Source organism: Mytilus californianus, unplaced genomic scaffold (genome assembly GCF_021869535.1).
Source record: "Mytilus californianus isolate M0D057914Y unplaced genomic scaffold, xbMytCali1.0.p SCAF_10, whole genome shotgun sequence".
NCBI classification, from domain to species: Eukaryota; Metazoa; Mollusca; class Bivalvia; order Mytilida; family Mytilidae; genus Mytilus; species Mytilus californianus.
The window spans coordinates 37,960,286-37,987,312 of NW_026262582.1; the positions used below are offsets into that span (position 1 = coordinate 37,960,286).

The 27,027-nt window shown below is 31.9% G+C and overlaps 1 long non-coding RNA gene across 1 annotated transcript; it reads right to left on the bottom strand.

The window, feature by feature from the left end:
* Positions 1–5,268: 5,268 nt before the first annotated feature.
* On the bottom strand, positions 5,269–25,584 carry LOC127718072 (uncharacterized). The gene is made up of 2 exons (XR_007989550.1): positions 25,390–25,584; positions 5,269–7,617 (listed from the first exon to the last, which is right to left on the bottom strand). It is a non-coding gene; the product is annotated as an uncharacterized LOC127718072 (long non-coding RNA).
* Between the last annotated feature and the right edge of the window lie 1,443 nt (positions 25,585–27,027).

A 27,027-nucleotide genomic window follows, 5' to 3' on the forward strand; every position in this document is an offset into this window, starting at 1 on the left:
GCATTCGATGGTTGTTTTCTGCTCCTAGCGGATATTGTCTTATTAATTTGTATTTTAATAATGTAATGATTAATTATAGATAGCCTATGAATTTCGTGCTATTTCAGATTACTTTTTAAAAGGTAATTACGACCCTATACATAGATGGCTTTCTGAAAATGATTTATATCTGCTTCGTTTTTAGCATTCATGACAGTTAACATGACAAACGACTGATTTTTTGTTAATGTGAAATCAAAAGTGTAAAAATCTTTTATGAGAGTCAGTTGGATTGACCTGATTTTGACCTAATTACAGATTGGGTTCTGTACCGGAATAGTCACACATTTTGTAGACTGATTTGTTTTTGTTTTTGTGTATGAAAATTATTGAAAAGAACAAATAGAATCATGATATAAGTATATCTTCAAAAGTTTTTTTTTCCAGTAATTTATGTCTTTCAGCTGCTGAGTTACAATGTTTTTTTAACATTACCGAAACAGTAGTGATTAGTTTGTCTATATGGAATGGTCCATCACATGTCAGCAGCACTCAACATACTGATTTGTGTACGTCAAATGTTGTGACATCGTCAAATCTTATCTGAAATGTGTTTTTTTTCCCTCGCTTTGTCCATATTATGTGTCTGTATATAAATTAAAACTGCAATCTAGTCACTTGACGAACATCTACCCACATGACCAATATCTCCATGGATTAATTATTTTTTCAGAAGGAAAAAAGACATTTATTTGAAATCGACCCTGAACAATCAATCATCCACTGAGGATATTAGCTCGCAATAATCTTCAGATTCTATACAAATCAATACAAAACTTCTTAGTAAATCTAAATCTAATCAACTATTAATAAAATATATTTCTATCATTTATAAAAAGAACTGTTGATCAGAATTGATATCTGGACGGTTCTTTTGCATATTAAAATTCTTAACTCGAGAATTTGTGGAGATAGATTAAAATAACCCCTTAAAAAAAGTAACTAATTTTGATTTTCGTGAACTAATATACACCAGTATCGTTCACTTTGTTCAATTCTATTTTATTTCAAAAGTACAAAACACTTTTGGAATCCAGACATCATCGAGAGTTTGGTGTACGGTGTTGAAATTGGTCCGTTTACATAGTGAATATGAGAATACACAATGAAGAATGCTACGCTACTTTGAAATTATCTGGGTTAAGTATATAAAGAAGATGTGGTATAATTGCCAATGAGACAACTCTCCACAATAGACCAAATGACACAGAAATTAACAACTAAAGGTCACCGTACGGCCTTCAACAATGAGCAAAGCCCATGCCGCATAGTCAGCTATAAAAGGAGCTAAATTCGGGGCTTTCAAGGGTCTTTTGATTTAGATTGCAAGCACTAATTTAAAAGCTACTAATAATGTATGTACACCTGAGACTATACGATCAAATTTGCTGCGATTAATTTTTTTTAAAGATTAGTAAAATACAGGATTAGAGAGCCGAGACCAGTTACATGTAGCCAATCTCTTCATACAAAGCCTATAGAAAATTTGTAATTTGTTTGACATTTGAATTCTTGGTTTAATTGTACCCATGAATCCCAAGAAAATTGATATCCAACGATTAATAATTTAAATTTGGATGTAACACGTCTTATGATTGGCTGAGAGTTTTTTGTCTACAATCTCATAGACATAATTTTGTCATGTGACCGTGACGTCATCAACGTCTTTTTCATGATTCACTCCTTAAAAATGGAAGTTAGAATTAAATTATAAGGAATGACTGTAATATTTTTTCTGTCTATTCGAAATAACTTTAAAAATGTGGTGCACATTGTTAAATAACCCGCTATAGACAGAAAAAATATTATAGTCATTCCTTAAATAAAGAATCTGCGATATATAAGAACCGTTAATAGAACATATCCGATACTTAGTTAATACTTATATCAATGCATATATTCTACCAATATCTGTTTATAGTTGTAACATTGGGGCAAACTGTAATTTATTTTGTATAAAAATATATTAGACAAATTATTAAAGGGGTCACCGACTTTTTTTATTAGAAACTGACATAATGACACGATCATCAATTACTATAGTTACATTGCATTATTTTAAAAGGGAATCAATATTAAGAAAAAAGGTTAAATATTAGAAAGCTATTCTGTCATTTGAGTCTTTGACGGAATTGGCACCTCCTTTTTTCGAAAATATTTTCAATATGTTAATGTTCCAAATTATCAGTAGCGTTCCATTGACAATAACAATTTACACATACCAAAGCCAAAGGCCAATTGCATGAATAAAACATTGATATATTCAGGTGTACAAATATAGAATAATTTGCCTTGAAAAGTAAAAAACTCAAAATCGTTTATATAATTAATGTTTCAATTATTTTTTCACGTGTAGTCTCTGAATACTTTGTTAATGAAATAGTCGTTATTTCAAACTATTTCTAAATCGTATGGCTGATAGATTAATCATGCAAGCTATTTTTACCTAAATCACAAGACAACATACCAATCTATTGTTCTCGGCTCATCAGTTATCACATTAGTTGTAAACTGGATAGCTTCAATCAACAATAGACTGTTTTCATTTTACCGAATTTTGACCTCAGAGCTTATACATTTTTTCGACAGATCACCTACTCTTTGGTGGGACATTATTGTACTGGTCAAATATGAGCAACTAAAACAAGTAAAATCAGCTAACAATCTGCGCAATTTTAGGAAAAAAAAATTGTTCTATTTTTATAATACACGACAAAATCATTGGAAAACAGTTTATTTTCCCAAAATATCAACTATTGTAAGTTTGATTTTACTTCTTTTAGTTGCTCTTACTTAACCGAGTATCAGAATGTCCTACAGAGTAGGTAACCTGTCGAAAAACCTTAAACTTCGGAGTCAATAGTCGGGAATATGAAAAGACTATTGGCAAACAGATAAAGAACAAGGTTTAGTCTATTGCAGTAATAACCAGACATGTTAATTGTGTTATTTACATAGAAGTGTAATCAAGTTATCAGCAAATGATCTTGGTTTGATAATGGCATCATGCGTAAGAGTTGATTGAATGATAAATGATTTTTTTCTATACAGTCATTCAGTATTGATACAACAGAAATAAATGAGAAAATCCATAAACAGTTGTTTAGTCTAAAGTGTTCGAACGTCTATTTCCTTCACTTCTCACTTGCTTTTGAATTAGTATGCACTAGAAATATAAAAACAAAGGAGTTTCAGTATGATTTCAAATGAAAATACTATCAACAGGAATCCAAATGACGTTAATTAAATTCTTTATTTATTTAAAGAGGATTGCCAACAGCCAGAGGCAAATGACGTTGATGTTAGCAACTATAGCTACCGTACATCCTTCAACAATGATCAAAACCCATTCCGCATAGAAAGCTTTAAAAGACCCAGACATGACAAAAGAGAGGCAAAAGATACCAAAGGGTTATTCATACTCAGAAGTCGATAACAAACTGACAAAGCAATGGCAAAAAATCGAAAAACGACAATGTGAAACAGTTCCAACGAGAAAAACAACGACCTAATTACGACAAAAAAATAAACGAACAACAAATGTGACAGACAGCAACCAACCACAACCATTGAAAAACAGACTCCTGACATGGGAAAGGCACATGCAGAATGTCGCCGGTTTAAACATTTTTTTGTGAGCGCTCAACCCCCCTCTAACCTGTGATAGCAATACAACATAATATCTACAAAAATCAGTTGCTACATTCTTCAGATTGACACGAATCATGTTTAATTCAATGACAATGTTTTCGATCGAAATTATGACAAAGTTGGTTAATTAATGTCAAACCTAATTTGTCTAACAATGGATACAGGGTTTCTGATATGACTCAGTTGCGATGATAGTAAAATACTACAATTAAGTAAATTTCTTAAATAGTTGTTCACATCACACAGAGAGAAAGTGTAACAACATCTTTTTCTATGTTGTAAATTACTCGTCTCTGGATTCAACAACAAAATATTATTCGTTACTTTAATGACTTGTTTAATTACTTTTAACATGACCTATCATCGAACTTTTGCATGCCATCAGCAACACAACGGGTTTCCCTAATGGATCAGAAACTGTTTATCCTTCAGGATGATTTGCTCAATTCTTGGTGTTCTGTGCAATGTTTTGTTGAATGTTGACTGTTGTTGTCTCTTGGTCTTTTTTTCTTTTGGCCATGGTGTTTTTGGACTTTTTTCGTCTTATGAATTTTAATTGATCTCTTTAATTATCTCAATTCTTTTTCTGTGTTAACTAAATATATTGGGTCTCTCATCTTTTTTGGGGAACAGACGTGACATCGGATATATGAGACCCATTGTTTTTATTATATCCATAAAAACAGCATTACTTTTATAACGATCAATCACAAAAAAAATATAAAAGATATTCAGATCTCTATATGAGAAAAAAATACATCAGAAACATTACAAAACAATTTGCAAGGAATGAAAATGCTTCCAATGAAGACCTATTTTACTTATTTAAGATAGAACATGGATTCTTAGTGTTGTCAATCTTCAACATTCGACTAGCATCTATTGTTGATTGTATAGCAAGGTTCATTTAGAAGGATATTATTAATTACACAGTGTGCTTTGCTCTTACTTCATATGGAATTTACTGACCGTATATATCGTATTAGGTCACTAGTACACTGTGTAACAAATTTTCTTACCGACTATCTTAACATGTGGAAAACAGACTAGTGGCCTATTAAATCGACCAAGTCTTCAATATTAAGAACCTACTTTCATTGGTATATTCAAAAATAAATACTAAAAATAACAATTTGTTATACTTTTTTTCCGTATTTATTTTCAACCGTTTATCATCAATTTCTTTTCAAATTTTTATAATATAAAGGGACACTGCTACTAAATGTGTATTAGAATTAAACACGCCCATTTACCCAATAATAAATATACAGCGTCTTCACGTGTTAGCTTTTAACCAATGGTATTCCCAGAAATGTATAGGAGATAAGAAAAATGCAAAAAATGGTACTAGTAATTAATATCAGGAATATATCCTTCAATTTGTGACCTAGATCAGAGATGGCAACCCCATTCCATTTTCATGTAAAAATCGACCGGAATCTGCTATCCCATACCCCTCTTTTCCATAGTTGACACCTTCCTTTTTACTTCGCGAAGAAGAAGATACCACCATCAATTTGCACAAATGCCCGTTCATAAAATGCAAAAATATGCAAAAATAACAATCATTCAAATATCTCATGGGCATATTTAAGGTCTTCTTTTAATTTGATGTTTAAACAATACATATACAAAAAAGACAATTACATCAGTAAAAGTTAAACGTTTCAAACCTTTCAATACACAGTATGAAAATAACATAAAGAGCAGTAATTTATACGTTTGATTCTGATACTAACAAAATAAACATGTTCTTCATATTCAGCAGTATTTGGATAACTACATACTGGCATTCTCATAAATACTGATGGGTATAATTGTTCAAACCTGATAAACTTTGTAGCATCAGTTACAACCAAGGAGAAATTTAAGAAGAGGATATATCAAATGATTTTCCATTCTTTTAAAAGGGCATTAGCTGTCAAATTCATGTTCACCGATTGACTCAAATTCTCATATCTAATTTATAACATACTAAAACGTATATCCAAATTACAATAAGTCTAAAATAAACAATTAGCAATGCATGGATTCGATAATACATATCAGCATTTCGTGTGTAATTTATCTAAACGCCATCTGATTAACTATCGAGATGACCTCCGAAGACTTTTGACAGTCATATAAACATAAATATAAATATAAATAGATAGAGACCACGTGTAATTGGATTTTTCTAGGTCTGTTTGATTTCATGTTATATGTTAAAAAATAAGTTAATCATCGTTTTTAACTGAATAAGAATGGGTTTTTTTTGTGGATCGAATCAGTCAACAAAATGGTTCACTCTTGTTTCACTTTCTATGTTGACATTCTTCTCCTTTTAATCGCTGAACACGCCTAGTTCATGCGTAACCCATCTCCAGCTAAGGGGTTAAATTGAAGTTGACATGTATATGGATTCACATTAGGTCGAATTATTCACTTGCAAGTCAATAATACATCAGCGATATTTTTTAGCTTATTTCGACAAATTTGGGCAAAACAAACTGGTTATAACGAAATTTTAATTCAAAATTCCGCTTTTATTAATACTTAAAACAAAAAGATTCCAAATTTAATTTTTTTGTCTAAATCGTAGCTAATGCCCCTTTAAATTCTTTTTATGAAAAGAACTTGAAACGTAGACAAATACTTAAATTCATTAGATTTTTTCCTTAAGAAAAGAGAAAATAGTCCAAAATATTGTATTTCAAATAACAACAATATTATAACAGTATGCATCCATCATTGTCATGATAGTTATGATAATAACCTATTCTTTTGAGAATAGTAAAATATAAAATTCTTAATCACCTCCTTACTATTGTAAAATTGAAAATAATTTTGTTTATAGCTAGCTGAAATTTCAGAGATGTACTATCATACAGGAAGTACTTAAACATTATGTGTTCGAAGTTTTGACAGTAGTACATGGTAGGCTTACATCTAACGGAGTGTTTTTTAATTCTTCGAATGCCTAAGAATACCTGACAGTACGGAGCTCTCGTAATAGCACTCACAAATCAAAACACTACAAACAATATAGGGGAACAGAAAAATACTTTAGTTAGCATGGACGTCAATAGACACTTCGTTGTCTCTGCAATTCTTGAGTATCTAGTCTTCATACAAATGGTAAACGTTATACTAAAATATGGCTGGATTTGATATATGTTTGCTCTGTTTAATACTGTCACACTGTTAATGTCTTACAAAATGTTCAAATTCTCCTACTAATGTTAAAGATCATGAAATCATGACGGAGAATCTTCATATAATTTATCACTTAGTACATTCTATTTTCCATAACGTAGTGAAGGCAAAACTGGAAGATTCAATAAAATCATGAAAACATAACTATAGTTTCAAATGTATTTTTTCAATATGACACAGTAGTTTTGTTTCTGCTTTGCAGAGTAAAATGAATGTTTCCCTGTATTTCTTACTCAGAAAAAAAGACTTTTAATTTTTAAGTTGGTCTTGCAGTGCTTTCAGATCAACAACAACATTTGGCAAAATAACAAACTTGTACACTAGTAAGAATGCTATTAACAAAAGAGTTGCAGTAACTCCTAAAATTGAAAGCCATTTAGAAATCGTTCCTTTTTGCTTTGCGTCTACGATCTCGCCAGAAGCATACTGACGTCTGGACAATATAGCGAACAAGATGGCAAGAGACCCAAAAGGACAATTACACAACGTAACAAACAGAGCTAGACCTAGATAATTTGGTGGTCCGTTCCTAGACTCAGAAAGCTTCCGTTTGTCATTTTTTCCCGTAGGAACACTTAACACATCTCCATTATAACTCGTACAACCATCTGTTGATGACACCGGAAGTAGTGAAACATCTGTCCTTTCGTCGGAAGGTGAAGGCGGTAGAAATTTTGGTTCAAAGTTGAAGGTGAGAAGTTCGCATTCTTTATCTTTTGTCATCACTCACATCTGCAAAAGAAGAAAAAAATCTAAAACAATTAGAAACTTGAACATAAAAACAAATCTAAAAAAAAAACCTATGACTATTATAACATTATCTTATACAATCTACAGTACATTTTGATTTTTTTGGTATACTAGTAAAGTATCCCCGAGTTTGTACTTAAGAAATTATAGCGTGTATACTATTTTTGACGGAATCAAGTGGTTGTAATTTCGAAGTTATACACAACATATAAAAATAGAATGGTAATGACCTCAAGCATCGGATATTTAGAGACCCAGGTATCTTGTGTTTATCACATAAAGATTTCATGTTAACTTTGTTTTGCCTAATGTGGTTTCTTCTCATGTTTAAACTACGGAAAATTAACTTTAATCCTTTTCCAGTCTTTGTGTATATCCCATATACATGTATCTGGTTTAACTTAAAGGAATTGACATCAGGAGAATTGTGCAAATAAAGAAATGCCTTAATTTTATAAACACTTTTGGTTTGCATTAGTTTAATTCCCGGTCTATTCCTGATAACTTCCTGATAACTCTCAAATAAATATAATATCACTAAAACCTGATAGCTAGTTGTAATATTTTCCCATAAATCAAACCAAATGAGTTAAAGACCGGCTTCTAGAGCAACTGACATCACCTCCGATTTTTGGTCGCTTTGTGTTGCTAAGTCTTCTATGTATTAGTTTTGAATCTACCCTAGGTGTCTTCCACCTATTATTTAGAAGAAAAATAAAGGCAACAGTAGTATACCGCTGTTCAATAGTCATAATTCGATTAAACAAAAACAAATCCGGATAACAAACTAAAACCGAGGGAAACACATCACCTATAAGAGGAAAACAATAGAACAACAGAAACATTGAACTACAACATGAGCAAACGCCAACATACATCGAAACGGACTGTCTGATTACAACTGCCAAATTCCACACTTGGTACAGGACATTTTAAGAAAAAATGGTGGGTTGAAACTGGTTTTATGGCTATCCAAACCTCCCGCTTATATGGCAATGTTAAAAATACTGCTAAAATGACAACACTACGTGACGGGAATACAGTACAAACAAACACAAAAACACTCAGCACAGATAAATACATAAATAAATAATATAATAGTACATTATCACATGTAAACCGCAAAATAACAACGGACACCTCCCATGAATTTACGATAGCACACAAGGACACCACAAACCTAATAAAAACTGAGCGTTACATGAATGGATCAACTTCATCAAAAAGGGTGCGGAAACTATGCAACATTATAAAACTTTTTTTAGCAATACATTATATTTTCGTTTTATGCTTTTAGTCTTTTACACAACAATTGTACTTTATTACTGTTAATCTTAACATGTAAATACGATCCTATTTATTGCATCAAATCTCTTTTCGATTAATTTAATTTTTGATGTAACCCGTCTTCTGATTGGCTGACGTTGTTTTGTTTATCAGCTCATAGACATGATTTTGTCATGTGACCGTGACGTCATCAACGTTTTTCATGGTTTACTCCGGATTAAAATGGAATTAAGAATTAAATTATAAGAAATGACTGTAATATTTTTTCTGTCTATTCGAAATAACATAAAAAATGCTACGCGGGTTATTCAGTGTGCACCACATTTTTGATGTTATTTCTTCATAGACGGAAAAAATATTACAGTCATTCTTTAAATAGGTAATTTATTACGACAATAAGTAGAAATATTTGCAATATAACTTTATTTTACCAATCTCACTTGATGTTGTATGCATATGATGCTTTTGTGACTATTTATTAATGATATACGGAAGGTCACCAGTAGCATACTGATGTTCAATACTCATAAATCGATTAAACGAAAAAAATCCTATCAACAACCAAGTCTGTAAAAACAAAACTGTCAAACATGTTTTTTTCTGCTTATAAACGGTTTTCTATTTAATTCATGCAAGCCAACAAGCTATTCAACGTTTATACTCGTAATTACAATGCAAATACTGATCAAAGGTACCAGGCTATTGAGTGTGCACCACATTTTTTATGTTATTTCTTCATAGACAGAAAAAATATTACAGTCATTCCTTAAATAAATTTTCAGTCAGTCACAAAGGATAAGCAATTTTAACTTAAGTTAAATATAATTTTCAATGTCTATATAAAGTAATAGATAAGCCTTACATTTCTCATTAGAAAATACAAATCTAATAATTTGTAATGAAAATACCTGCCTGTCTGGTGTTGAAATTTTTAACTATTTTGTTACACATTAATATCATATATTATAAAAATAAGATGTGGTATGATCTATTTATCAAATACAAAATAATGAGAATAACTAAAGGACGCGTACGGCCTTCAACAATGATCAAACCTCACAATTTTTATTCGAGTGTTACTGATGAGTCTTTTATAGACGGAACGCGCGTCTGGCTTACATAATTTTAATCATGGTATCTATGTCGAGTTTATCATAAGGTAATCAAAAAATAGCCACGGGATGACGTTACATATATGGTCATAAGTATGGCACGCAGGAACCACATAAATGAGATAATCACAGTTTATCGAGGTTATGATAGATTATCGGTCGATCATTATAGATGAACGTCGTACATTTACCTTAACTAGAGTTATCGGTCGTAAATGCATTTACGAAATTATCGTAGACAATCTATTATTATCGTTCATAAATGCATTAACCATGTTTACGGTCGACAATCTATAATAATGGAACGCGGGAACCACATTATTAGATAATAATAGTTTAACGGGCTATTCGTAAATGCATTTACGCCCTGTTTTCACAAGCAGTTCATGTGTACCCAATCACATTGGATTATCGACCATGCTAAATAATTTTCCAATCATATCCATCGATACAAATGACAACACATTCAAACCGCAATTCAACAATAGAATCAACAACGCCAGAAACCTTCAGAGTTTAAAAATGTGTATATCATGAATGTAACTAAGCGAAATATACATTGGACATTTATGAACTAGCGTTCAATTATAGAGTATAGAGTATACCATGTTGTGCAGCAGGTCTACAATCAAATATTAAGTAGGCAAAATAGCAAGACTGTAAAATTATATAAAGCTTGCGAAATTGTTTTACTTTATGATAGTAAGTATTCAATAAATAATGTATAAAATATCAGTCTTCTTAACTTAAAAAATCTCAAATTATAAGTTTTCTAATCGTAAATTGAATCAAATTTAATTAAAACTTTATAAATTTCGTCGAACGCAGGACTTTTGTCGATTAACTTTCACCAAGAACGCCCAATCCTGAATAATTCAGAGCCAGTAATGCAGAAATAAGTAGAAAATTTAAAGAGCTTGCGATCAAAAGGGGCATGAAGTAATAGCCAAACGCCTCTCCGGTCAAATATCCCTTATGGAGTTGGAACGTTAGTTTTTTAAGTAAATTTCTTAATGTATTTACGGGAATTTTTAGAAATGTTTATCATAAATTATGTAAATACTGAAATACTACGAATACTGAGCTAATGATACTCTAGGAGATTAACAGTCCACCAGCAGCAATATCGAACCAGTGATAATAAATCGAACAATACTTAATATCAGACTCGTTCACTCTGAAGTTTATTCACGTAACTTACACTAGAATATTTCTTATAAACACACTGAATACAATTTTATCAATAGAAAATATTCAACAAATAACTCATACACGTCTTGTTAATTTAAAAAATCTCAAATCATAAGTTTTCTAACTGTAAATTACCTCAAACTGTCAAATGACCTTTCAAAAATAAACTATATATTTGAAGTTCACTCACGTCATTGCCACTAGAAATCTTTCTAATAAACAGACTAGTAGAAGAAAAACACCTGCTCAATGGACATGTAATTTTACATTGAAGTTTTCTTTATACCAAGAAACAGAAAATTATTTTTGATTTAGAAATCTGTATCGATCTTTGTTTTTGGCACACTGAAGTGAAATAGCAATCAGGGAAGGGTGACAACGCAACATAAAATATGCCATTTAATTTCAATCATTAGAATTTATTTAAAGGAGTTCTGTTTTTCAAATTAAGGAGATACTGTGTGATGGTCATTGAGACAACTATCTGCCAAAGACTGGGTTGTAAACAACAAACTACAAATTCATTCACGTCTTTCAACTAACGAATACCAAAATTCATTCCGTATTGTAAGCTTTAAAACCTTTATAGATGAGACAATGTGAATCTTTAAAAAAATGACTAAAAAACCGGCCTTACTTAAGATAATAACATTAAAAGAAAAATAATTATGACTGACAACAAGCAATGACAACCACGGGACACCACGCTCCAGGTTTGAGACCGACAAAGATGTAGTATATAATATTTCAAGGAAAAGGTGAAGGTTTTTTCAACAAAATATACATAAAATTGAGAATGGAAACGGGGAATATGTCAAAGAGACAACAAACCTACAAAAGAGACGAAAACAGCCCAAGGCCACCAATGGGTCTTCAACACAACGAGAATATCTCGCACCCGGAGGTGGGCTTCAGCTGGCCCCTAAACAAAAATGTGTACTAGTACAGTGAAAATGAACGTCACACTAAACTCCAAAACATATAATAGAACTAAAATTAAAAAAAACATACAAGACTAACAAAGGCTTGAGGCTCTTGACTTGGGACAGGCGCACACATGCGGCGGGGTTAAACCTGTTTTGTGAGATCTCAACCATCCCCCTTAACCTCTAGCCAATGTAGAATAAACAAACACACAGCAATACGCACAGTAAAACTCAGTTTAAAAGAAGTCCGAGTCCGATGTCAGAATAGGAAACAGAAGAAACTAAGCAAAATGACAACGATACATACATTAACAAAGGACTACTAGCAGTTACTAACCTGTCAGCTCCAGACCTCAATTAAACTAGTTGAATGATTATGTCTTCATCATATGAAAATCAAGCACAATCCCTCCCGTTAGGGGTTTAGTATCATAACATCATAAAATATATGAGAAGAACATAATCCGTATCATGCCAACAACTGATTTTAGAATGAATGTGTTTATTTCCGATGCAAAGTCCATATGAGTGAATCGATATTAATTCCGAAATATGCCAAACGGATTATGTTATATCTATCAAATATTGCATAAATAAAATCCTTAGAAGAGTATTGCCTTCGGATTTTAAAATCTTCTATCAAATATCAACGTTTTCAATGCGAATTTGATTTATATTTTAAAGTCAGTGATAAAAAAAACATAAAAATTATGTAGAGCATTTCGTTTTGTTCATTTTTAATAAAACAGACACAAACATTATTATGTGTGAAGTGGAATGTAAAGTCTAAGAGATATGTAAGCACCATACGATTGGGCAGACTGTATGTTCCTACTGAACAATTGGAAGTTGACAATGGGGAAACTAAAATCATGACATTTGTCATAAATCCTAGTTTGAAGCGTTTGTCTGTGTCAATTAAAAAAACAAATGACCAAGATATGAAGCATTTCTTCTATTATCAGGAAAAATCTTAATTTCAAAGTAATTGGTATATATGACCTTGCAAGCCCTTGCTTACAATTGATGATGAATATGTTTTACACTGTCATTCCTTGTACCAATGTGTAAACAGTGGCGTTTAAGAATAGACTTGTCTTGTCTTCTCTTTTATGAAATGTTTGGTATTGAGCGTCAAGGTATACAAAATATTACTGTCTATTATTTTGGTAATACATTCCCTTTTTGTCATCTAAGCTATCGTTTTAGTTTGGTCTTGATAATTATCAAAACATATTACACAATCATCAAGTTTTAATTCTTGTAAGAGTATTTATTCTACAGTTTTTACTGTTACTTTTCATGCTAAATAAAAAAACACAGAAAAGATACCATTGGGGGCAATAAAAGATCATCAGTCCAATAAAAACAAACAATATCATGGCCAAAAAGAATAAAATGCTTCGCTGGGGCGCAGCTTGATACGACCGCAGAGGTCGAACCCTGAAAAGTTGGGGCAAGTATGGACACAACATTCAAGCTTGATACAGCTCTGAATTTGGATTGTTATTAAATATTTGACACAGCATAGGTTTCTGACACAGAAAGAATGTGGTCTAAGAACTTGAATTTTTTTAATTTACCCATTATGGTCCAATGTCCAAAATCAAAATACATGGTTAGATTCAGCATTTCAAAGAGTCCCATATGTTCAATTTTTGTTAAAATCAAACAAAGTTTAATTTTGGACCCCAATTTGGACAAACTTGAAAACTGGGCCCATAATCAAAAATCTAAACACATGTTTAGATTCAGCATATCAAAGAACCCCAAGAATTCAATTTTTGCTAAAATCAAACTAAGTTTAATTTTGGACCCTTTGGACCTTAATGTAGACCAATTTAAAAAAAGGGACTTAAAATTAAAAATCTAAATACACGGTTAGATTTGGAATATCAAAGAACCCCAATAATTCAATTTTTGATGAAATCAAACAAAGTTTAATTTTAGACCCTTTTGACCTCAATATGAACCAATTTGATAGCGGGGCCCACAAATAAAAAATCTAAATTCATGGTTAGATTCAGCATATCAAAGAACCCCATATATTCAATTTTTGTTGAAATCAAAAAAAGTTTAATTTTGGACCCCAACTTGGACCAACTTGAAAATTGGGCCCATAATCAAAAATCTAAACACATGTTTAGATTCAGCATATCAAAGAACCCCAAGAATTCAATTTTTGTTAAAATCAAACTAAGTTTAATTTTGGACCCTTTGGACCTTAATGTAGACCAATTTAAAAAACAGGACCCAAAATTAAAAATCTAGATACACGGTTAGATTTGGAATATCAAAGAACCCCAATAATTCAATTTTAGAAGAAATCAAACAAAGTTTAATTTTGGACCCTTTTGACCTCAATATGAACCAATTTGATAACGGGGTCCACAAATAAAAAATCTAAATACATGGTTAGATTCAGCATATCAAAGAACCCCATATATTCAATTTTGTTGAAATCAAACAAAGTTTAATTTTGGACCCCAATTTGGACCAACTTGAAAACTGGGCCAAAAATCAAAAATCTAAATACATGTTTAGATTCAGCATATCAAAGAACCTCATATATTCAATTTTTGCTAAAATCAAACAAAGTTTAATTTTGGACCCTTTGGACCTTAATGTAGACCAATTTGAAAACTGGACCCAAAATTAAAAATCTAAATACACTGTTAGATTCGGCATAACAAATAAATAAATGTGATCAAAGATTTTACAAATCTAATGCGCCATACTGTGCAATTAAAGATTACTTCTTGAAATTTTTCAATATTTGAAATTTGAAAAAAAAATAATATTTGAAGAATAATTCTTTTTAATTTCTGAAATCTGAAATGAGAAAAAATTGACCCCCCACAATTTCTTTTTATCCCCCCCTTTTTTTTCCCCAAAAAAATTCTTTCCCTCAAGATATGGTCATAATCTCAATTCAAATTTCCAATGGAGTTGGCAACCATAATTACCCATTTAAATTTACCATAGTGCTAACTTAATCTATTTTATAATAGAATTAAAAATATAGTGTCAAATCTTTCATATGGATTTTTTGTAACATTTGCAGATATTTTTACTGGTCTTCCTTTATAAATATGCATTTCTTTAAACATAATTTAAAAGCAGTGTAAGGGAAGTAACCAAAACGTTGTATTTGGATTACCTCCCTTACACTGTTTTAAATTATCTTTATTGTTTATTAACCATTACTTTATACATAATTTAAAAGCAGGGTAAGGGAGATAATTTCAATGATGTATTTGATTTATCTCCCTTACACTGCTTTAACTTATGTTTTGTACTAAAGTATTTGTCCATTAACCAGGACAACCTTGTTTTTCCCCCTTTTTTGCCCCTAATTCCTTAACGGTTTGAGCCATAACCCCCAAAGCAAATCCTAACCATCCCTTTGTGGTATGGAAACTTGTAGTATAATTCAGAGAGATCCATACACCGTTCCACAGTTATTGTCTGGAAACTAGAAAATGCTTATTTTTGGCCCCTTTTTGGCCCCTAATTCCTTAACTGTTGGTACCATAACCCCCAAAATCAATCCCCACCTTCCTTTTGTGGTATTTAACCTTATGGTCAAATTTCAAAAAGATCCATTCACTTAAACTAAAGTTAGAGTGCGAAAACCAATGTGTCTTCGGACGACGACGCCGGACGACGACGACGACGACGCCAACGTCATACCAATATACGACCACAAAATTTTTTTGCGGTCGTATAAAAACAACGAAAAGAAAAGAAAACAATAATAGAAATTATTCAGAAAACATACGATTAAGCAACGCGAAACCCACCTAAACCCAAGGAAAAATTCAGGTGGTTCGGAACGGTGAGCAGTTTCTGTTCCATGTGTGGCACCTCTCGTGTTGCTCATAAGTAAATATCCGGAGATAAGTATCATTCTCATAGCACAGAGATTTGTCTACAAAAACAGAAATCGTCGACTCAAATTCTTGTTCTGGTCACATTATTTTATGTTGAGCATAAATGCAAATCCACAGAAAACTATATCATTTAAGTTTTTAAATCGATATAAAATGTGTCAAGTTTAGTGGATTGATATTTCAACAAACATACGGTACGGTATCATCAGTCCAATAAAAACAAACAATATCATGGCCAAAAAGAAAAACGACGAAAAGAAAAGAAAAACAATAATAGAAATTATTCAGAAAACATACGATTAAGCAACGTGAAACCCACCAAAACCCAAGGAAGAATTCAGGTGGTTCGGAACGGTAAGCAGTTTCTGTTCCATGTGTGCCACCCCTCGTGTTGCTCATAAGTAAATATCCGGAGATAAGTATCATTCTCATGGCACAGAGATTTGTCTACAAAAACAGAAATCGTCGACTCAAATTCTTGTTCTGGTCACATTATTTTATGTTGAGCATAAATGCAAATCCAACAACCAACAAAAACACAGAAAACTATATCATTTAAGCTTTTTAATCGACATAAAATGTGTCAAGTTTAGTGGATTGATATTTCAACAAACATATTCGAATGGATACTTAATTGTACTCTTGTTTTTGTATTTATATGAAGCAGAATCCGTGCACAACTTTTTACACAGTTTTGGCTGCTGGATCCTAATTGTTGTCATACTAATACACTATGTCTGTTTGGGTTGCACACCGTAATTTGTCAATATAACGGATCTATGAACAAGTGTCATACAATTTTGTGGTTTAGCTAGCTTTAAAACCAGGGTTAACCCACCATTTTGTTCGGAAAATGAATGTACCGATTCAGGAATGTGACAACTGTTTACCGTTCGTTCCGTTGGTTTATAACATCCAACGTTCGATTTTGTCAGTTTTTATGTAAGGATTTCCCCTTTTTGAATATACCTTGTATTTCAGTATTTTTGTTATACTTTTTTAAAACTAAGATTTTTAATTTCACGTTTAAATTCATTGACTGTATCGACAGTCACAGCTCTTGATACAGTTATTTCTTAAATGTGTGAATCATTTCAAACAGTAAAGGTAATTATACCCTTAGCCACAGATGGCCAAATGAAGATTTGGTATTTTTTGGAAAGTTTGATTTTCGATGCTCTTCAAGTTTTTAATTGATTTGGCCTTCAAAACTTTTTTGACTCCAGCCCTTCTGACGAGTCTTATGAGTACGAAACGTACGTCATGCCTACTATATTATAAGTCTGATATATTTAATCAGTTTTGAGCTTACTTCATCTCCAGTTTCGGGATAATTCAAGTCCCATTAACAAATCAAAATCTAATTAAGTCTCATGAAAATACCCGCCAGCCCATTGGTGAAACTGCTGATCTATTTAGTTGCACTTTTTTAATATATATTATCAATTTAAACCTTAAAGTATACCAACATATCTTCAGGTGTTAAAAAAGTTGAATTTTTGTAAATGTTGCTGGGCGTAATATTAAATATCCACGTTTCAGATTAAAAATTTTAATCACATATTGTACTTGTTGTAGAAATTGATTAAGAAATTATGACATAAAAGTATTGGTTTTGCAAAATTTGATATAAAGATTCAACGATAGAAAATATTTAACAAATAACTCACCTATCTAAGTTTTGTTATTTGAATGAAATTCCGATATTATTAGTCCAATTGCAAGCAGAATCAAACTGTCAAATGATCTTTTTAAGTACCAAGTAAACTATTTTGTTTACAATTAACTGACGCCGTTGATACTAACTAGAATCTTTTCAAAATAAGAATCTGATGTTGGAAAAGCACCTGCTTTCAATGAACATGTAATTTGACAGTGACATTACTAAATAATAATATACGGAAAAGCAATATCAATGATGGAATCTGAAGCCTTGATCTTTTTTTAGGACAAACTATATATGATGATACTTTAGCAAAAAGGAAAGAAGCAGCAAGGGTATAACACACCCTAAGGCATTCAATTTACTTACATCCAATAGAAAATTAAATCTTTGTCATAAGGGCCACATAGCTACTTCAAGATTGAATTTGTCTTTTTTTTGTTTATATTACAATAAAGACATGTGGTATAATTCTCAATAAAACGACCAATAAATCTATCAAAGACCAAACTTGAAGGGTAAGGATGTTAACAAATACAAGTCATTTTAACAATGAACCCATACAGTATAATAAGTTATGAAATGCTTCGGGGAAACAAAATCGGCAACAAGTCAAAAGAGAAAACCAAATTCATATTAAGCTAATAACATTGAGAGAAAATAACTATGGCAGACATAAAACAACTACAATCGTTTTTTCAAGAACATGTGTCACGAGTTCGACTTCAGTATCAAGACTTAAACAACATGAAAGAAAATTGACCGAGTGAAAATGCAATCGTACACATGGACTTTGCCGAAAACTTTTCATGCACTTCAGTCGATGAAGTCCAATGTGCATATTAAAATTCGAGTGCCGTTACCTTGCACACAGTTGTTGTTTTTTTTAAGAACCGACACAAATAACTCTAACATAAAACATTGTGTAAAACTAAGTCTTCGTTTCAGACAATCTTGGGCACAACAAAGGATTCGTTTATGTTATCCTTCAGAAGCTAATGCCTGAAATAAAGAATCATGTCCGGAATATAGAAGTTGTTCACTGGTGGACAGATAGTTCAAGTTCACAATACCGTAACAAGAAGGCCTTATACATCGTATCTGATCATCGAAATATATTTTGGAGTCAATACCATTTGGAATACTTTAATACAGGGTACGGGAAAGGACCATGCGAATAGGTGGAACGTCAAAGTTGCAATGGTTAATAGAGTATTATTATTTTCTAGGGGTTGGGGGTAAATAGAGTACACATAAAAACAATGTGGGAAGAGTTCAAAAGCTAAAAATAAGTACTTCTTTACTATAATGTGCAGAAGGTCAGAATAATATTCAATTTTGCACATACTGGTGATGAAGGGGGAAGAGTTCAAAGGTCAAACCTTGCTTTAAACTAAAAAGACAAAGTGATATTCTCAATTATCAATCTTTTAATATCTATGCATTAATATCATTTGTAAGGATAGGGAGTTAAAAAGGGGACTCATAAAAACAGTCTGCGAATATTAAAACTCTGAAAATAACGGCTAAATGTAATCGTTATTACGTCTTCATTATTACATGTGTATAGTCGGGAAAATTTTAGCTTTAGAACAGACTGGTAATCAAGAGGTCAGAGTTTAAGGTCAAAACTTAATCACGTCTACAAAAACCGTGAAATCAAAACTCTATTCTCAATCTTATGATATCTATGTAATCAACATTCTACTTAATGTTGTCTTTTTCTGAGTCGCTTGAAATTGTCGTTATGAATTATAGCTTAGATACTGCCGTTTCTACGACTGTGATTGTTTTTATATCGATTAATAGATCGATGTCAGGAAAATGTCACAACAATCAAGAATTTAATTCAAACTACATTAGATAAATTGTCGCTGTTTGTCTTCGTTTTGCTCATTTCGAAACCTTTTAAGAAGGCGTAAGGATTAGGAAAACTACACGCGAAACACAAATTAGCTTAAGAGAGTGTTTATGGAATAGTTTGATAGGCCATTTTTCTCCTGAGAACGACCAGTTCCAGCTGATCAAGATCAAACTCTAGAGGTTTTAAATGTACTATAGATAAACTTTGGCGTATGGCTAACTTTCAATTTATGTGTTACACTCACAGGGTCAAAATTTATACGTTATTGTCAAATTTTTCATCGCTAACCAAAATGAATTAATTTTTATTCTAAAGACTATGCATACATTTATTTAAAAAATAATTTTGTTTTTGGTTTTAAAAGTCTGTCCTTATACATTTTGGCATAAATACCTTTACAGTACAAACAAAAGGCTGTGATAATATGAATTTAAGTAAAGATTCAAAGACATTTTGGAAATAGTCCTGATGTTTAATACATTCAGAGAAAATTGATCTAACCTCTTCATATTATTTTGTCTCATTTTTTCACTATTTTTAAATTTGCCGCGCTAATAAATCAAATAAACTTTTCACCACGAAAGAAATATTACAGCAGGACACTAAGTTAAATATCTTTGAGTTTGTCTATTAACTTAACACTTAAATGCACTTCTGATGTCTCTGTATGATTGTAAACTTACAGATATATATACTAATGTCTGATTCTAACTTTATCACTTGCAAATTATTATACAATAAAAGCAGATAGGAAATGTTTTATAAGATTATGTGATATTTGGGTAAAATATTCAGTTTCGTTTAACGTATTACTATAGATATCACATGGGTTTCAGGACAAAATACTTAATCCTATTCATATAAATATATATTTTATTTTACCAAAATGAATTTACCTTATACGGCAATTAACGGCGCAAAAATGTTTTTTCCTAAAATGTATAATAGAAAAATAGAACTTTATAATTTCCGCTTCCAGAGCGCTTCTCTGTACTTACCTTCACTGGAACGCTTAAACCCCAACATTTATAAGCTAATAAAGAATCATTACTTGAAAAGGTTAGGAGCTATTTGACCAAAAGGACTTCAAAGGTTTAGCTAAATTATTCTTAGTTGGCACCATTTTTTTACCGAAACTGCATAAGGATTTTTACACAGACAAATTGCAATGCGAATGACACATGAAAATTACAAAACGGGCGGTTTTGAGCATGTAAAACGTAGTTAAATCTTGATAAAGGTTAAATTATTGTTTTTCTACTCCAGCATAGATTCCCTTGGCAGTAATTGGAAAAACTTTTTGGAATTTTTGGTTTTTAATGCTCGTCAATAACATAAATGGTACAAAAGTTAGTACACCAGATGCTCATTTCGACAATTAATGTCTCTTCAGTGATGCTCGAGGCTAAAATATTTGAGAATTCAAAACCTAATACAATGCTGAAGATCGGTCAAACCAAACCTTCGGGCGTATGACATTTGCGCCGATTTTATAAATTCTCAATCTTTCATTTGTGCCGATTTGGTTGTTTCATTTGCGCTGATTCAATAATTTCAAGTTCCATTTGCTCCTTTTTGCATTTTGGTGCTGTGCTTTTTTCATGGCGTAAAGAAGTTTTATTGTCCTTTGATATTTTAAAGGCTGTAAATAGATTAGTATATCATTTGATATGTTATTGCTATACTCAGTTATTTAGTGGATGTAAACAGAGTGTTTTAATTTTAACCTTAAAAGTGACTTGTTTTGCTCGAAATCCTACTTCCACCTCCCTATTGTGGGCAGGGGTCAACATTTATATGCATGTTTTAATTGATAATTCATAACATATGTATAACTGGCTAGCGGAAGAGGTTTATAATGATAAATAAAAATAGTTTTCACCTGTAATTTACCTGTAAAACAATCGGCGCAATTGAAAGAAATAATCGGCGCAAGTGAAAGAAAAAATCGGCGCAGGTGAAATGCAGATTGGCGCAAATGCAAAACGCCGAAACCTGCGCATATGATTTCGTCATCCAAATGTTTTGATTACCACGGACGAGTCTTATGTACAGTAGGCGACACCCGCGTCTGGCGTACCAAATTATGACCCTGGTATCGTTGATGAGTTTTTACAGAATAGAAACAAAATAAAATGAATAATGACAATGTGTACCATCGAAATGATTTTCAAAACAAGTCAATGACATCAGGTTCGCAATGAGGGTCTGGATTGGGAGTCCATCATTCCTTTCTTCTCTAATTGTTTAGGCCAATTTTCTCTTTCTTTATCTATTTTCCCATTATTCTCTATTTTTTATATTCTGGCACCCAATTATTCTGTATTCTTTATTTTTTGCCTATTTTTCTTTGTTCTTTATTTTTAGGCGATAACTAATTTTATATGTTTAGACATATTCATCCCGCAATTACACCACAGAAAGCATGGACAATTACAAAACAGTTTCCTGAATTTCGTGTCTCTGCCAAATATGTTATTGACTTATGTTCTATAGTACGTTATGAAGATGAACATTTAATTTGTGACAAATGCGACAAGTGCATTTTAAATATTGTTGAACATATACTGGTATCCTGTAATTTTATACAAGACAAACGATTTGATCTATAGCACGACTTAATTAACGTTAATCAAATTGAGTTCAGTGTCCTTATGGACAGTCTCTCTGCACATGAATTCACAACGACAATTCTTTCATGCAATACTTGAATTAGAAATGACGAGTTGACGTTTGTCTCCAAGATTTGTGTTCGTCATCTGCAGAGGTTTTGACAATCGATAGTTTATGTTTCCGTAATCGCCATTATAGACAGTGATCACGTTTTCTCTTCTTTAACTTGAAAGAGTTACTTACATTTTTTTGTTTTTTGTTTTTGTTTTATATATTGCTTGCACACCAAATCTCTATCAAATAGGAAATAAAGTTATATATATATATAATTAGTTTATTCAATAAAAAGTTGTGTACTATAGTACTAGCAACACAAATATTTAGACAGAGGATAAATGTGTACTATTTTGTCTTAAATTATATATTATGAAACATTATCTCCTGTTTGAGTTAAGTCATACTTACATGTACTGACTTGTGAATTCAAGCAGCAAAATGTTGAGACCAAATCTGACAAAAACTCCCTTAAAATTATAGTCACAATGATGCTCTAACCTAATTCCCATAAAAACGTAGTCTCTGCCTCATGGAAAAACAGGCAATATAAACTGCTGAAATTTGCGTCACGGTAATGCGATGTAATTTTGTTGAAAATATCGAGATATTAATAACATATCGTTGTAATGATTCGTTTTTAATCCGAATTTTTCTTAACCGTTGCACAATATCTAATGAGTGCGAGAAAGAAAGAAAAGTCATTAAAACAAGAACTGTCATCCTTATAATCCGATATATATGAATTAAAATTTAAAGTCAAACAAGAGTCATTATTAACAAATGATAGTGGTAGCAGAATCTTAACATATTGCTTACTATAGTCAACAAATAAAATACCAAAAGTATACTATCTAAAGATAACATATAAAAGTTTACATGTGTCTTTCTTAATGAGTGTAGATAGAAGTATGAACAAGTAGAACACGTTAAATAAAGATTGATTAATCAGGGTCTGGATTGGGGGTCCTTCATATCTGTATTCTTTAATTTTTTATGTCATTTTTCTATTTTATTCTTAATATTTGTTGCCCATTATTCTCTATTCTTCATATTTTAGCACTCAATATTCTTGTTTTTCTCTATTCTTTATTTTGGGACCCGTTTTTCTGTAGATTTTGCCCATTATTCTCTATTCTGTAAATCCCATCCAGACCCTCTTTAATTGATGCTCACATTAATCACATTACACTGTACCCAGTTAATGAAATTAGAATAAACCCTGGGCTGATATGCATAAAACTACTTAAGTTAAGATTTATTCCGAACGGACGGATTTTTCTACATGTCCTACGATAAATTAGTACTACGATTGGATATCTTAACTTAAGTGGTTTTATGCATATCAGCCTAGAGTTGTACTAGAACGACAGGTTTATTTGGATATAACGCGGACTAGCTAATAAGGTAACAATCCCCCAGGAACACATATTAGCCTATTCTGACTCGTTAATTATTCTGATTCAGTTTCCGACTGTACAGTGGGTATGATCTTACTCCTAAATGCCTCGGGCTTGGCTGGGATTCAACAATTACATGCTACTATCTTAAAGTCTTATATTTGATCCAGTCATAGTTCAAACCCACGAATTCCCGCCTTCTAGAAGGGAGAATAAGTAAAATATACGTTTAACGTCGTTGATTTGACCTAGCTGGCGAGCAAAACCAGGACGTCCCATGTGCTTGGCGGATAAAAAAGCAAATAACTATTTAAAAGTATTTGATTCCGTCCATTCGGGGATCGAACCCACGACAACCCGCATTCGGGCCACAGTACACTACTGCGAAACCATTAAAATATATACAGGAAAACAAACTTTAAAAATCTATATCACAGAAATATGAAAGAAGGTATATGTCCCTGGTGTCGGAGGCAGAAAGGGTTGGTTCAATCTAAAACATGAGAAAACCTAAAACTTTAAAATGAGTATTTGCTGGTTTCCTAGTTAAAGACCCCCCGCTAACGAGCAAGAACAATGATGGATCACCTTGGAGTCAGAATAATTTGCTTCTGGTACTGGTATATAGTACATAGCAAAGTTGATTAAAAACTACATTATATAGTATTTGTCGCCGGGTGTCAACGATCCATTTACTAATAAAATAATTATACAAATATAAATGAAAGGAGATGAGAAGACAGCACATTTAACATGTTTAAATAACCTATTTAAGTGTTAAAGTTTATGAAATACATTGCTGTACACGAAAAACCCAACCACACGATTTTTTGCATATGTTTTAGTCTTTTTATATTTAATTCACATTCATGTTAGTTAAACTGTACAACTATTTTTTACTTTAATATTATTCACTGAAAATTTTTAGCTGCAAATTTTAAAAATTATTCCTTTTTTATGGCATGTCTTAGTGCTTCGTATATATGATTTAGTGTTAGGAATATACATATATATATATATGCTAGAGTTAATGTGGTGCTATTTTATTACTATTTATTTGCATGCTGCATGCCTTGTTCTATTTGTTATTGTATATGTTTTTATATATTCGGTGAAAAGCTCATTAAAGCTTATGTTTAATTTGTTTGTCAATAAAAAGTTTTACTTACTTACTTTATTTTGTAAAATATGCTAAGCAATTTCCTATAATGTTTTCAAAAATTAATGAGCTGTGACCTACTTTTAAAAAAGAGGCAGAAGAAACCAAGGCGACAATCATAATCCAATAAAACAGACAAAAAAACTATAATGGCAAAAAACCTATGAAATGCCAAACTGTACACAAAACACTGTAACTACTCTACTAAGGAGTGTGGAACACGAAGCCCGCCAAAAACAAGTGTTGTGCCCAGGAAGGGTGAGCAGCAAATGTACATATTCAACTTAAACTGTAGCAACAATTCAGAGAGTGTAAATCGAAAGCATGCTCGACGTGTGGTAATTCTTGTTAATACGGATTTAGCCTCTGGACGTTAACCAACCACCAATCAATCGAACAGTGATACAAATAAATGGAATAGAAGATGTTGTATGGCATAGATAGATAAAAGAGAAGCAAAAGATACCAAATTAAAGAGAGACATTCAAACTCTTAATTCGAACATAAACTGACAACGCCATGGCAACTATTTAATAAACAAAAACAACAAATAAATGATTATAAATAAATTAAACAAATAAATGACACCTACCGGTATGTTCTCGTATCCTGAAGTCAACATATAATTTCATCCATATAGTTATTTTACTTGACTTTCTCTGCCATATCGCAAATAAAAACATTCGATCTAACAGCAAATCGTTACTTTAGTTTAATGCAAATAATTACAGCTGTAGTCCTGTGTTATGTTCCGTGCTAATTGGACTTACTTCCGCAACGTTCAAACGCTCAAAGCCAAATGGTACATATTTATAGGGAAAAACTAAAGGATATCCAATTGTAACTTAGAGGACATCGAAGTGTGGTAACTTTTATTTGTTTGGCATTCACCATTCTATGTGTGTGATGTCACTGTGACAGTTTGTTGCATTTTCTTTATATATAGATTTACACTTTTACGAGTCTATAGTTTAATTGTTTTTCATCAATTATCACTGTCTCGATTTATCAACAATATTGATCAGTAGAAAAAGATTGCTTCACTCGGCATTTATTAAAAAAAAAAATGCCAATACTATAAAAAGATAAATTTGATATAAATAGATATAAATGCATAAAAATTGAACTCAGATTGAACTTTAAGAATAAGAGATTCAGATATGAGGGTTCTGTGTATTGAAAATGTTCAGTGGGTCAGACGAAATTTTAGGAACTTAGGCTACTGATGATTTTGGTTCTTCCTTGTATATACATTTAAATAGTTTGGTTAAAATAATGGAATGAATAAAATTATTTACTATTGAAATAATTGACCAAAATAATTTCGCCCAGTTTAACACCACGTCTACACTCATACGCATTATTCAACATCGGCTAAAAATCATCTCATAGTTTAAAAAAGATTGTTTTAATGACTTCAAAAATACGAAATATAATTAATATAGTACAAACAATATTTTAAAATGTTAAGTTAAACTCACATTAACATACCAGTTTAAACAAAACAACACACATTTCTATGAAAATTTTAAGAAAGTATTGGTTAGGCTCGCAGAAAACCAGTCAAACATCTTATAAGCAATCATTTTTCTTCTTTATAATAACCATATAACCTAACTGTTCAGGTTGTTATTCTTTATAGCATTATTTTGGATCATAACATATGTTCTAAACTTGGCTGAGTCAGGCGTTGAGGAGCGTATCCTGACTTATAGAACTCTTTTTGGTGTTCGTCCTTGACATTGTCTCATTACAGTCTACTCTACATCTTCTTAAAGTTCATATGAATTTTCAGATATCTAGAATTATTTGTAAAAAAGGGGCGAAAGATACCAGAGGGACAGTCAAACTCATAGATCGAAAATAAACTGACAACGCCATGGCTAGAAAATAAAAAGACAAACAGACAAATAATAGTACACAAGACACAGCATAGAAAACTAAAGACTAAGCAACACGAACCCCACCAAAAACTGGGGGTGATCTCAGGTGCTCCGGAAGGGTATAAGTAGATTCTGCTCCACATGTGGCACCCGTCGTGTTGCTCATGTTATTACAAATCCGGTAATTGTAAAAGATACCAGCCTTTCGTGTATGAAATTGTAATAACGTCATAAAAGCCATCGACTTAATGCATAGAAATATAAACTCATGACACACAGTGATGTATATCTAGCATGTTAGACTTACATGATAAGTTCAAGAAGCCTTGCAGACTTGCACACGTTTC